Below are 13,423 nucleotides of genomic sequence, written 5' to 3'. Positions count from 1 at the left end.
ACAAACAAACAAAAAACCCCACCTTAATCAAAAAACCCCAACCTTTAACAGAAATACCATTTAGCTTCCCATTTCAGGCCATAAAACAACCTTTAAGAAACTGAAAGTAGTTTCCCAAAGTTTCTTCTCTCTAACCATGCTCTGCCACCTTCCTTGGAATGAAAAATCTAGTGATAGCTAGTGGCTGGGATTCTCAGGGCACTACGATGCTGTAAGTCAAGGCTCATGTTGAAGTGATGATAAATTGTTTCCCACCTATATGCTTCCTCTTTATTCTGCATTGTGCTTAGTGGAAACAAGCATGAGGGTCAATTTCTGGCTTTTCAATGCTTTGTTTTTGTTTTTCCTGGGGGGAAAACAACAACAAAAAAAACTATGATGGTGATTTAAATATTTTTAATCTAGAAATTACCTACCAGAGTTCATTTGGGCCTCTGGAACACTCAAAGATAAATATGTATCTGTAAGTAGTAAATAATTAATTGCATATTTTCAGGGAACTACTGATGAAACTGAATTAATTTTTAATTTCAGATTATTTCTAGCTATATGCATCATGAACTTACTGGTTAATTTCTCTGTAGTCTCTACAGGAAGGCCTTTGCAGCTGGCATCTTCATCAGAGCTATGGTGTTTTTCAAAGATGCTCGATGTCACTGAACCAAGATTTGTATTAATTTGTGTTTCACTTGCTGTCCAATGTGTTCAAGCAAAACAGACTCTGTGTTGCTAAACACTTTCTCTCAGTAGTAATGTCATCAGCTTGTGAGAAACAAAGGTCATATTCAGGCTCCTTAGAGAATCTTAAGGCCTGCCAGTAAGATTATCCACAAGGAGAAATAAGTAAGCCATGATGACTCTTCCTGAGTGTGTATGTCAGAACACCATGAGTCAGCTTGCTGAAACTTTTCACTTGAGGGCCTCCATTTCCAGGTGGACAGGAGTCCATCAGTCCTTGGGTTTGTTGTCTGTATACTCACATAAATACACAGTAACTATGTCCTGCTGGAAGTCACTCCATACATAAACTTTGCTTAGGGAGGAGGTTATATTTAATCATGTGCTCTGGATGCCGTTTCAAAGCAAGTGTCCTAAAATGTCACAATATCTGGAAGTGCAGCTACAGAGTCGGGATGATAGTGATGAAGGCTCCTCTCTTCTGCCATGAAGAGAAAATTAAGCCTTTTATGGTCACCCTTACAGCTCATAAATCTTCCTTGCTTTGTCCTGGTTGTGCAAAGCAGCCTTCTACAGTGGTAGAGGCTACCTAGGAGTCAGTGCTCTTGATCCCCTGCACAGCTGAATCCTGGTCCAACTGGGAGACAGAAGGCTCCTATGCAGATCTGGAATTTGCACAATGCAGTGGTCATATATCACTAAGAAGCAGTGGCAGATGTGCAGTATGCTTTTGTAGCTTTCACCTGGCAGTGCCAGTGCTACTGATCTTTTGCATTATGTGAATACTGATTATATCCCAGGATACAGTCACAGCTCTGAGCAAAGCCAAGAGTGTGTAAGCAAAGCCAAGCTACTCAAGATACCTGGAGTAATAGAGCTGTATTAGTACAATTCTCTGTCCAGGCTAGAAAGCAGCAGTTGCTTGACTTCAAAGGTCTCCATGCTACTATGTCTCTGGGCCTTCTAGTCGCCAAGGAAGGCAATGTGGCCCTATTTTTAATATTTTCTGATAGCATAAGCCATACTGCCCCTGGATACACCTGCCCTGTAATTCTAGTCTTTGGGTACATAAGAAAGAATTTAAAAGTCTGTGGAAAAGTGGAAAAAAGTGGAAAAGTGTGAGACAGGCATGTTAGACTGCGAGATAATCACATATATTTTCTATTAATCATTATCACTCATGTATTACCCGTGCTTTGGCCATTTTAACAATGTTCTTGATCTCATTGTATACTGCAGATGCTGGAAAGCATGTAACAAAGAAATGGGCTCTGTCCCTGAGAACTTCTTACAAATTTAATTACAAAATGCTAAGAAATTCCCTCTCATGACAGGAAAACCACTTGGTTCCATGGTTCAAAAATTATACCTAGCCAGATTTTTCAAAATTACTCTTCCCAGAAGCACCTGTATAACTGGACTGACCAGCAGTCAGAAGCTTGGACTCTGTTTTGCTCAGGCAGCTCTGTACATGTAACTCCCCTTATGAAGGATAAATTGCTAAAAAAATTTGAAGTGAAGGGAGTAGCTGGACCATGGGCTCATCATCACCTTTGTGACACCTCATAGCAGATGGAGGTACCCTTTCTTCTCTCTCCCAGAGGGCATCAAGACACAGACAAACAAGACCCTTGTCAGGATTTTGGTTTTGGTTGTCTAGACTGTAAGCACACCCCTGATGGTGGGGTGGCATCTGTCATAGTTTGCCTGATTACACAGAGAGTTACCAGAGGCTAGAGCTGAGAACTCAATTAAGTCCTTCCTGAGCTGCTGCTGCTTTCTGCACCCTTCAAAGTATGACCTTTCTGAGCACGGCAAAGCACATTAAGCATCAGTGCTGCTCAGTGCAGGATTACAGAGTTAGGGAGAAAAAGCCTCTGGAGTGGCAGCTGTAAATAAAGCCAGCATATATTCAGAACTGTCTTTTCAGTACAGCCTCACAGCATTTATTCTGTGAAGAACAGTTGAAACAAATGTAAAATCTTCAGATGCATGCCAGGGTAGAAATATGAGACAAGACTTTCTTATATTGAAGATATATTTTTTACAAAGACAGACAAAAAACAGAACTCACCATGACTGTCTTCAATTTACCATAATATTTTCATCCCTGCAGAGTTGCCAAGGCAGTTGAAGAAGGCATCAGAACAGCTATTCTGGGCCACATCGAGGTCATTTATACCTAGTGGTTGTATTTGTGAGAGAAGTTAGTTGGGCATTCTTAAAGAAAGGGCAGAAAAAGTAAAATACCCTTCCCTATGCTAAACTCCCCCAGTTTCTGTTAAATTGCAGACTAGGCTTTTCCTGAGGCAGTGGCAGATTTTTCTTCTGGGAATATATATTTTGAAACTTTTTTATGCTTGTGACCTGCACAACCACCCTCTGGCAGTGAGTTCCACAGCCAAGTTGTGTGCAAACAAAAGAAAAGTCTTTTTTTGACCAGTTTTTTCTTCTTTTTGCTTAGGTTTTTGAAGCTACCTACCTTTTGTGCTTTGAGAAGCACTGCATAATCATCCCCTATTTTCTCTCTGTCATTCATGATTGTTTATGCATTGAACATATTCTCCCTCAGCTGTTTTTATTCCAGTCTACAGTGGACTATTCTATTTAATTTTTCTTCCCAAATGATCTTTGGTCATTCTGACTGCCCTTCTCTGTACCAATTCTAGTTCTTCTCTACCCTGAAATATAAGAGTTTGTGAAGAAGAGGGAGTACATGGCAAAAGGTGGCATGAAGATTTGTACTATAAAAGCTCGCTTGCTTCCATCAGACTCCATTGAAAAGGCTTCAAGGGGCAAGAAAATGACAAGTAATTGTGGAGTTAACCCTAATATCACAAGAGTTTCAAGTCAGACAGAAAACTAAACTTCAGGGGACTCCTTGTGTCCTACCTTTCTCCCCTAATCTAGAGGATTCCCCTAGTATTAATCTGTGGAAAGAAAGATTAAAAGTGCAGTCCGTTCAAAAGCTGAATACAAAAAGTTTGTATCATCTGGGCATCATATATTTGGAATATTCAAAATGGACAAACCCTAACTCTCTGAAGCTGTCTCTGGAAAGTTATCTGAGCTGGTAACTTGTCATGTAGCTGTATGAAATGTAGGTCACTGAAAGTTACAAATGTATTATAGATATTTGTGTTCATAACCTGCTTTGAAATCTGTTGTGGCCTTTCCTCATTATGAGGAAACAAGGACATCATCACATCTGCAGTTGTCAGAGGCTTATGTTACAAAGTCAAGAAAAGTCAGCAAGGTCTAACTAAATGCATCTCTACTGGCCAGGAAATGGATTGTGAATTGCACTGCCTGTTTAGTGTTAAGCATATAAATACATGAGTTGAAGTACTAGAAATACTCCTAGAAAAGCTAGATATTATACAAGCTTTGAACTTACTATGCTCTTTTTGAAATAGATAAATAGATTTTCCCACCACTATTACAAATTTTAAGGTAGAAGCACTCCCTGACAAATCCCTGAATTTGTAAAGTATGGTGCACAGTAAAGAGAAACACAAAGGGACAGGTTAAGTAGATGTTTAATAGTGTTAATATGTAGATTCTGTTCTGCCACAGATAGATCAATCTGAAATGAATTCCCTGGTTTCAGGGCAATGCTCTCAGGTTTAGAATGCAACAGTGGCAAAATTCAATTCAGAGCCTACTTTTTATGCAGTCATATAATACTCAATATAAACACAAGGAAAAAATCTCCTTCTTCTTCTTCTCCATGCTGCTCCCAAACTCTCAGAGATATAGTTTGACTCTGTTAGTCAATGATTAATATTTTTCCAGCTTTAAAGACCAACTTAAAAGATTTAAAACATAAAATGTTCTGAATTAAGAGAGATAATTAACTTCAGATCATAGTTTAGTTCCTATTTATTATGCCTTTTCCTCACAATAGTAAGTGGGAACTTCTTTCAAGGGAATTAAGTCCCAGTCTCCAAAAGCTCTTCCAAAGGGTATAAGGATATTTTACATGTCATTTGCTCTTGTCCCTGCAGACACTGGTTTTCATCTCAAAGGTATCACAGAATCACAGAATCAATTAGGTTGGAAAAGACTATCAATTACTTCTACATCTCCCTCTGCCATCTGACTGGGCACAGGACTGGTTTGCTGAATTTGACACTTAAATTGCACATTAGCAGTAAAGTCGACCTATAAGTAGACCTGTGGTATAGTCACACACTTGGAAGCCTTCTTGGAATGTTCTTCAAGAGAACAGTTTCCTACAAACTAACTGATGAACTTGTATATTGAGTGATGTCCTTTTATATTTCACTATTAGTATTAATCAACATGAAATCAATGCTCAGATTGATATTGGCATGTACTTTCTGGAGATATAATCAGAGGGAGTAGAGCATTCAGCTTCCACCTTGTTGGTAGTAGACAGTAATTCCCTCTAAGTCATGATCTGAAAATCCAATGCTAAGTGATATTGAACCACACAAAAGCTCTTATTACAGCAATAGTCACAAGCAGCCTTGTGGACCTGAGGGAGAGTACCACTATCCAAATGTATAATTTTTGAAAACTTCTCTTGCATTAAAAGAAAAATCAAGCAGAAATATAGTGTCTCCCAACATGTATTTTGAAAAGAGATTTCAAGGAATGGCATTCTAGAGTTCTGTGTTTAAATGTCAGTAACTTCCAGATCAAATGTACTCAGTCTATAAAAGAAGAACCTTGGGGGAAAACAGATCTAATAACCACAGGTTCATCTGGTTTCTAGTCGTCAAACTGGACTGCTTGCTATCTTCTGTGTACTATGGGGCAAGCAGAAAGAAAAATAAAAGACTGAAATTTTGGGGAGATTATTAAAATGATGGTCCTTTAAAGAACAAAGACTATTTTTAGGGATTTAGCACAAATGGATTTTGATGGTTTGATCTTAAATATACTACCAGTACTCTTGCTTTCTGTAGTACTGCAAGTCTCACTGATTACATTAGTACATGATTGGTCCTGTGCAGCTCTTTTCCCTCATGTTTTGTTGAAACAATTGCAACCAGCAGAACTGTGTGATTTTGGGTCTTGTTGATATGAAAAGAGAGCAGCTTTTCTACCATAGCCCTTTACTTTTGCAATGTGCTCTCTCACATTTGATCTGTAAGAACTGATAAAAACTAGTCAGCTTACTGAATGTCTGTAAGCTGATCTTTCACTGTTGAGGCCGGGATGGGAATAAAATTACTCTAAGTTCAGAAGGTAAAGAATGATCCAATCTTTATTAACAACTAGCGTTCCTCTTTTATAACTAGGATCATTAAGGTGAAATATGATTGGTCTCAAAGTGAAAACTTTTCACACGAATGGTGCACTATGAATAGCACACGGTGGTAGAACATATCTATAAACAATATGAACAGAAAGAGAGATAATAATTGTTTACATTCCTCTTGGACTTTTTCCTAGGCTTAGCCTGGTAGAAATCTCTCTCCTTTTCTCTCTGACTGAACTGAGAATATCCACACTGATCTGCTGAAATTTGTACACATTTGGACAAGTTCTTGACATGCAGCAAAAAGCATAACCCAGATACATAAGCCAATCTTACATTTTGCTTTAATTCTTCATGACAACAAACAGGGACATTTTCTTAATTAAAGGTTATCAGATTGTATTAAAATTGGCAAAACATTATCTGCTCTCTTTTGTCTCAAAATTGTGAAACTGATCTGATTGAAATGCAAAGCAATCACCCCTGCACCCATCCAGATGGAAGATTTCAGCTCCAGTTAGTATTTGATAAAGTGGGTGAGAATGAGATTGTACTGTGGCAGTTGCCAGGTAACCTTGAGGTAGTGCCACCTATAATGCCAGCCAACTTTATAAATGCCATATGTATTACAGATACAATATTAATTTTATGTAGTTACGTGTAATTAGTAATGAGGAAAGTGTTCATTTCATTTACTGTGTCTTTCCCAATCTTTGTGAAAGTTGAAAACATTATATTCTTAAATACAAAGGGTCTACTTTGAATAATTTCTTAATTTGGGAACAAATTAATCCAGTTGTTTCCCAGGCCAAGGGTAAGCTGATCTTTATAGTGCAGAAGAACAGAGCATCATTGACCCATTAATGAATAGTGATGTAGATGTCAGAATAAGAGGATTTAGTCATGTTGCTTTAGCCATGATTTATAAGTGCAAAGTATATGAAATATATTTTTTTTAATTAAACACTCAAGTTCCATTTGTTTCCATTCAGCCTTATGCAAGATATCTCAAGCTAGTTTACTGTTATTTGCCATGAAATTAAGACACATTTTCCTACCAGCACTAGAGGGAAAGGCTTTCCCTTCAGAACTGGACGCAAATCCTGTAGCTACCATAACCCTTCCCAATACACAAGTTAACATACCTCACATATTCCATGCAGTTGTTGGATGCTTCAGTGTATGTACATACACTCGACTCTCTGAGGAGGGCAGCAGCAATTCCTGTATTCTTTTCCTTCCTTGCTTGCTTCTTAAAGGCTGTTCCTGTAAATTGCAGTTAGCCACTGTAGTATTTGCAAAGTTGTGGGCACATCCCATTGTACCTTACTGCCTGTGATGCCAACAATATAAAAAGTTATTAAGGACACACTTTATATAAAGCTCACATAATTTCATATAAATACATTTGAACACTCTAGTGGAGTCAGGTCTGGTTCAAGAAAATGCCAGCTCAGCAGAAAACTTACCATGTTGTGTGTGAACTCTTTTCCTTGTGATTTGTGTCAGAATCATGAGAAAGAACATCTTCAGTGTAAGCTGCATTGTTGGTGGTAGATAAATCACTTTTATCTCCTTCATGTTCTTGTGATTTGGTCTTTTTGTTTGTTTGGTGTGAGATTTTTCCATTTACAATTGGTGGCAGAGCAGATGGCAAAGGCTTAGCTTGGTCTAATATGTCCATAAAATTAGCAAAGCTGTCAGTGAGCCTTGTTTCCAGCAGGCCTATTCCACTTTGAGAAAGATTTTTCTTCCACTGGAATCAACATCAAAAATATGATTTAAAAATAAACTGGTAGTTTTACTAGGAGCAAAATTTAACAGTGCTGAGGTTCTCTCTAAGTACACTGTTGAATTTCTCCTTTAGGGGAGGAAGGCAATACTTTGTGATTCTCGCCTCCACAAGGCAGTGTTTTTCAGTGAAACTTGTACGAATTCTTCAGTTTTGCTGTTTCTGTTCTCCTGTCATTAAAAGGTGTTTTGGGAAGTAGGCAGGAAGCTGGCAAAATCATAGAGACATCAGTCCTGAATGAGTTTATGACTTGATTAACCAAGTCACGTGATTAAGTGTAGTCTCATTAAGTTTTCATCAAGTTTCAAAAAAAAAACCCAAAAACCAAACAAGAACAACAACAACAAAAACAAACCACAAAAACGCCTTAGATTTTTGCACCCATTAGATTTGACCTAATTTCTAAATATCTTCTGAAGCTGTAACTTCAGAAGTTATTTCTGCTGCCAGGTGTGCCCAGTGTGCGCCAACACAAACAAACTTTCACAGGTAGACAGCAAAGACAGGCTTTACCCCAAAACAATATTTGAATGGGAAATACTGGTAAAACAAACTTCAATGTTGCTTATTTCTTAGCTAAAGAAATAATGAAATGGACTGCTTAAAAGATTTGTCAAAGGCCACACACCAGGTCTGAGGAAGAGCTATGTCTGAGGCAGAGCTGTGAACAGAAAACTTCTGAGCCACAGTTCAGTGCATTCACCACTGCTCAGTGCATTCAGCACAGTTCATCCTTCCTTTCCAGAGGACTACCATGTAAGAAGATATTATTCAAAGCTGCTGACAAGTCTGACTAGCTGTTTTTCTAACAAATGAAGGAGTAGCAGTTGGCAAAAGGTGATAATAGTACCGGGCAGCAAAGATTGTTACTGCCTGTGCCATACGCTGTATTGCACATTTTATCTTTAAATGCTTCCTTAGAGAAGCACAAACAAGAATACAAAGGAAATGGAAAACTGACACCTGCTTATAATTTATAATACTCATTATATTTTTGGGACAGCCATCCTTGGCAAGGTAAGTTATTTTATTTATAGGCAGGAGCTGCTCACGATTTGCATGATAATGCATTCACATCTGCAAAGCCTATAAATTAGCCTCCAGTTCATTACAGCAATGCCACTGTCCTACTTGCCAGTATGTAATCTGATCCCAAATGTTTCAGATGTCCATGAAATAAAACCAGCCCGAGGGAAGAGCTTCACTGTTGCAGTATTGTCCCCAGAAAAAAAAGAAAAAAAACCACAAAATGACTGGATGGGAGAAAACTGATAAGTATTTCAAAAAGATGAGCCCCAAAGCCTAGCAATCAAGAAACTGGAAACATGTTGCCATGTTTTAAGATGCTTATGCCAGTTCAGCCAAAAGAATGAATTTATTGCAGCTTTCTAAAGGGTTCCAAATAAAAGCAGCTTCATAGAAGATTAAGTCACTTACTTGGCTGTGCATTCTGATTTTATCCTAATGTGTCATACTTGAGCACTTGCATTATTATTACTGTTTCAAGTCTGATTGTGTACAGCTATCTGAAACAGATGCTGATGTCCTTTATTTTGGTGAACCTTATAAAGACAGTCTCTACTTCCAAGTAGTCAAGAGTTTACAATTACGTCAAGATTTTGCCCCTTCATTAAGCCAGCAAAAAGATGAAATGCAGCATAGACAAAGCAGGTTCATGGAGCACATATCCCCTCCCATCTAGATATACAGATGCCTCCTATGTTAATTCACTTTGTCAAAGGTCACTGGATGGTAAAAGATTGCTGGTACCCCAAGGTCAGATTCTGAAATATCTCAGGATCAGCTTTGCTATGGTGGATATGAAGAGGGCTCTCCACCAAACTTGGATAAATGCTGGTTCACATTTGTAACTTCCATCTGGCACATGAACATACCCATCCTTAAAAAAGAGAAAGTTGAGGTCCTTGTGGTCACAAGCCCTACCTACATGATTGGAGAGGTCTTCAACAGGGGAACAAAGCTGCTGCCAGCAAGCTCTCACCCACTGCCCAGATTTGCATCTCATTACCCTACTGCTAACCTCATCTGACTTTTTCATCTCTTCCTTCCAACCTCTCCACCTACTCTTCCTTGGCTGTACAGTCCTCAAAAACCTCTCTTCTTTGCTGGCCTACTCTTATAGGTAAATGACTGCAAATGAGAAGGCCTGAAATAAGGGAGCTTCAACCAAAGCTTCAGAGTGGGAGGGGGCAAGGCACAAGTGTGATGTTGGATTCAGGATCCTGGTGTGCCTGCATGCAGGATGTGCACCAGTATATTAAATTTCTTTATTGAATTCTGATTGATAACAATAGCTGGTTATTTATTTCTTTATTTACTTATTTACTGTAGCTCTCATTTGTCTCAGTAGGTGGGAGAGCAGCAGAAAAACAGGGCTCTGCATGAGTCATAACCCAGAAAAAGCTCTGCTGAGAATACAGCTCACACTCTTCTGCAGTGTAGCCCAGGTGATAAGTATCAGTGTTGCTGTTCTCTCCATGCTGTTGGTCTCATATTGCCATAAATGATAGTACTCACTGTGATGTAGTCTAACATTCACTGTGATGTATTCAAATGGAGCTGTAGGAACAGATATGTAGGGCTGTCTTCTTTTAATTTAATTTTCTTCTTTTCCATACTAATATGAGAAAAAGAAAATGCAGCATAAAGAAAAAGAAATACTTGTTTAGAACAAACATAGAAACATAAAAAAAAAAGGTGTTACTTCTAGCTGGCAGGTCTTTTAAATATAGAACAGTCCTAATGAACTCTGTGGGACCTTTATAGCAAAGAACTGGGCATAGACTGAGGGAACAAGAAGGCCTGGTGCTCTCCCTGAAATCTGCAGTTCCAGCACATGTTTAAAGGCAGCCTTCCTGCTCACAGTGGGAGTCAGGCTGCTCAGTGCTGAGTCTGGAATGAACTTCTCACAGAGGGTCCCTGGAGTGGTCACTGCTGGATGTGGATGACTGCACTCATCCAGGGTGCTCTGAATTGTGCCACGCAGCAAGCACTGATCTGGGTACCTCTCATCCTCACATCTGTCTCACCCAGAAACTGAATACCATTTGGGACTGCTGAAATGCCAACCATATCCAGCTCTGCATGTCCCACGGGGACTCAGCAAGCTCTGGCTGTCCTTGGAGCTGCCCTCTTAGGTTGAATTTCTGCACTGGTCATTCATTTCACACGCTGGCCTCCTCCTGGCCTTCATCAGACTATACAAACAGACTCTGAGTAGTTGAAAGGGATTTCAGTATTTTAGTAGTTTATCAATGCTTCCCATGCTTAATGAGCTTCTATTCCCAGGAGAATGGAGTAAGGGATACACTTGGTGTTGCTGCTTAGATATTACACTATAAAGTATAGTGTCTGTGGCTGCACAGAGCTGATTCCTTTCTCATTTCTAATTACATTCACTCTCTAAATGTGGCATAATCTCCTTTACAATGATATGTGTGGGAAAAAGATCATAGTAGCATTTTTGTTCAGACCACCTGTGATAAATACTCCTTTTCTTTTTCCTCTGCCTATTGTGCTTTAAACTTTTACTGAACCTATATTCTGTACCTAGTTTCTTCATGGTTTGTACTACTGAGATCCAGGTAATTATTTCTTCACAAATGGTAGCAAAAGAAGCATGCAAAAACTAGAAAGAGGCATGCTATAAAGCAAGTTTAAAAACATATATTTTCCTCTGTGTGTATTTAGCAGTTCCCATCTTTGCCATATGTTCTTTTCCTCATCATTTTGCCTTTTAGATTGTTCTTTAACACTTGCCTGTTTTCTTGCTTCTACAACAGAAGGGGAATTGATCTTTCATTTGTTCCACAAATATTCCTTATTGTCCCAGGTTTTATAACCCCATCTGTTATTGAGTGATCAATTAAAGTCTCTTGTGGTCTCACTTTTCCGACAGATCATGCTATACCACAGACTATATTTCATTGTAATTGCTATCTACTGTATGATGTGTAAACGAGAGAGAGAGGAGCAAAAAGATGAGGGTATTTTTCCCCTGCCTACCATTCCTCTCTTTCTATGTAAGCACATAGCTTCGGTGCTTACTTTTTATCAATGACAGCATTTAAACTAAATCACTCATCTCTACTCTTTTCTACATGGGTCCAATGTTTGTACCTCACTATTTGCTACTACAAAGCACAAAAGCTTTGAGGTTTTGAGCTTACAAAATAAGCCCACCAACACTTGAGGGAAACAGGTAGATGCTGTCACACTTCCTTGCAACCATCCCCAAAACAGAAACTTCTCCCCCCAAGCAGTATTTCCTATTCTCTCTCTTCCATCTCCCAGCCCTTTCTTACTGTTCTCAATACTTACTCTTGGTCATGTATGTGTTAATATTGTGTGTAGTTTTAAAATTACTTCTTCTCCCATATTTTTAGGCATATACAATACCATGTTCTGCACAATCCTGTTTCATCTTCCTGCACTCAACTCTGTCTGTCACAGCAAGGAGCTCAAGAAAGACATGCTTTTAAAATTAGAGGTACAGCATGGTTTCTGCAAAGGGAAGCTAAACCCCACAAATGTGATCAGCCTGGTGTGAAGAAGGTGAGTTGTCTGCAGCAGGACGAATAGATGGAAATTTCTATTCTCTGTCCAGCACAAGGGGAGAGAAAACTCAAAATTATAACTCAGAATTATATGGTTACGCTTTTCTAAATAATAGAACAAAGTGGGTCATTGCCAGGGAGAAACACAGAAGCAGCTCCTGGTGGAACAAGGCTTGGGAGAAATTGCATCAGAAGCAGCACCTCTGATTTGCCCCTGAAAATAATGACTCAAAGTATTGATGTTCATGCATGCTGTGTTAATCCAGCATCATGTCCACATGTGCTGCTAATTTAGAGTTGTGATCCCTCATCTGAGTATGTGCTTAAAGACCAGACTGTATCTCCAAAATCAGGCCTCAGTGAACTGAGCTATTGGGTGAGTCATTTATAAAAGCTAAACAGAGACTTTAAAGTGGAGCTGTTCAATCAAACGTACTGTGTCTTCTTCTGGATGTGCAGGTGGTGATTACATTTATCTCAAAAGCTCCTGATGTCACTCCGGGGAACCAAGATGCTGTTTCACAAGATCTAACTGTGCTGAGGTTGGAAAGCACAAAAATGGTGATTTTACAATGCTGTATGGGCAGCTCTGAGATGCATGTGTCTTTTACAGAGAAGAAGAAGGAATGGAGACAGGAAATACAGATTGATGCAAGCAAACACACATATTGGTGGAAAGAAAAACTGTATATGTATCACACCAGTTTTTCCATGAGATTTTGGAATGACAAACTCTCAGAAACAGGGAGTTAAATACATACATACATACATACATACATACACATATATATATACACATACACGTGTGTGTGTGTGTGTGTGTGTGTGTGTGTGTGTATAAATGTAAAATCTCAGTGCTAAGAATGGACACCAGTATAGGGGCTTCCATCTCCCTAAATGAACTCAAACCCATGGATGGAAGGCAGTGCCACTCTCCCACTGGAAGGCATACAGGTGCTAGGCTCTGCCTTGCACACACCAGTGGTGCAGGTGTCTGGGTGGAAGCTAACTCCATGGCCTGGGTGACCCTTCATCAGTGGTGAAACAATCAGATATTTCTCTCCACTTCAGCCTCATCTAAAACATCTGAGTGATAGCAAATCCACTTTAGGTTCTTGGCCTGCAGTTTCAGGGGAGATAAGCACC

This window comes from Vidua chalybeata, chromosome 3, assembly GCF_026979565.1.
Source record: "Vidua chalybeata isolate OUT-0048 chromosome 3, bVidCha1 merged haplotype, whole genome shotgun sequence".
NCBI classification, from domain to species: Eukaryota; Metazoa; Chordata; class Aves; order Passeriformes; family Viduidae; genus Vidua; species Vidua chalybeata.
This window is presented reverse-complemented; position numbering follows the sequence as displayed.